Source organism: Marmota flaviventris, chromosome 18, assembly GCF_047511675.1.
Source record: "Marmota flaviventris isolate mMarFla1 chromosome 18, mMarFla1.hap1, whole genome shotgun sequence".
Taxonomy (NCBI): domain Eukaryota; kingdom Metazoa; phylum Chordata; class Mammalia; order Rodentia; family Sciuridae; genus Marmota; species Marmota flaviventris.
Genome location: NC_092515.1, coordinates 35,643,131 through 35,643,932, shown reverse-complemented (window position 1 = coordinate 35,643,932; position 802 = coordinate 35,643,131). Strand labels below are relative to the sequence as shown.

Below are 802 nucleotides of genomic sequence, written 5' to 3'. Positions count from 1 at the left end.
AGCAGGCCTCAGCAGGCCCATTATACCCGCTCACTCTACACCTGTGGGTCCAGGTCCCTGGGGTCCCCAGGATGGATCTGGGGTTCTTTCCTGGGAACAGCTGTGTCATGCTGCGGGGACAGCTGACAGTAGGATGGTGGAGGTGGGTGGACTAAGGGGCTGGCTGATTGCTGAAAGCAGAAGTTAAATCCACCATGCCCACAATCCAGAAACCTTGTGTTCTTCAAGTTCTGCACCAGGGTCTTAGGAGGAGACAAAGTGAAGCCAGGCAGGGGCCGGCTCTCGGAGACTCACAGATTGGTGAGGGGTCAGACACATCAGCAGTTCCCCTAAGACAGTTGCTAAATAAAGCAGACAGGGGGTTTGAGAGGTGGTCAATAAATATTAGTTGAACATCTACTTTGTACTACAAATGTCTTTAGGCATGAAGGATATGGCAGTCCATAAAAGAAAACAGAGTGAGCATCCTTTAGAAATGGTGCCAATAGGGGGCTGGGGATGTAGCTCAGTTGGTAGAGTGCTTGCCTCACATGCACAAGGCCCTGGGTTCAATCCCCACCACCACCAAAACAAACAACAAAAAAACAATGCCAGTATACTTCTCTGATTAATACACTTTTGTGCTTTCATTGCATCATTCAATATGTATTTTTTGAGCTCATTCTGTATGCAAGACAGTATCCTAGTTGCTTGATGGATTAATATTCTGAAAACACTCCTCACCTCTGAACATTGCTGCATTGTCCACACATGAACCTTTGGTGTACACCTTATCTACAAACCAAGGTGAAGCCCCCGCTGC

General features: G+C 47.8%; 1 non-coding gene across 1 annotated transcript; it reads left to right on the top strand.

Annotated features, from left to right (window-relative positions):
• Nucleotides 1-494: 494 nt before the first annotated feature.
• Trnav-cac (transfer RNA valine (anticodon CAC)) lies at nucleotides 495-567 on the top strand. Its single transcript has one exon. It is a non-coding gene; the product is annotated as a tRNA-Val (tRNA).
• The last annotated feature ends 235 nt before the right edge of the window (nucleotides 568-802 follow it).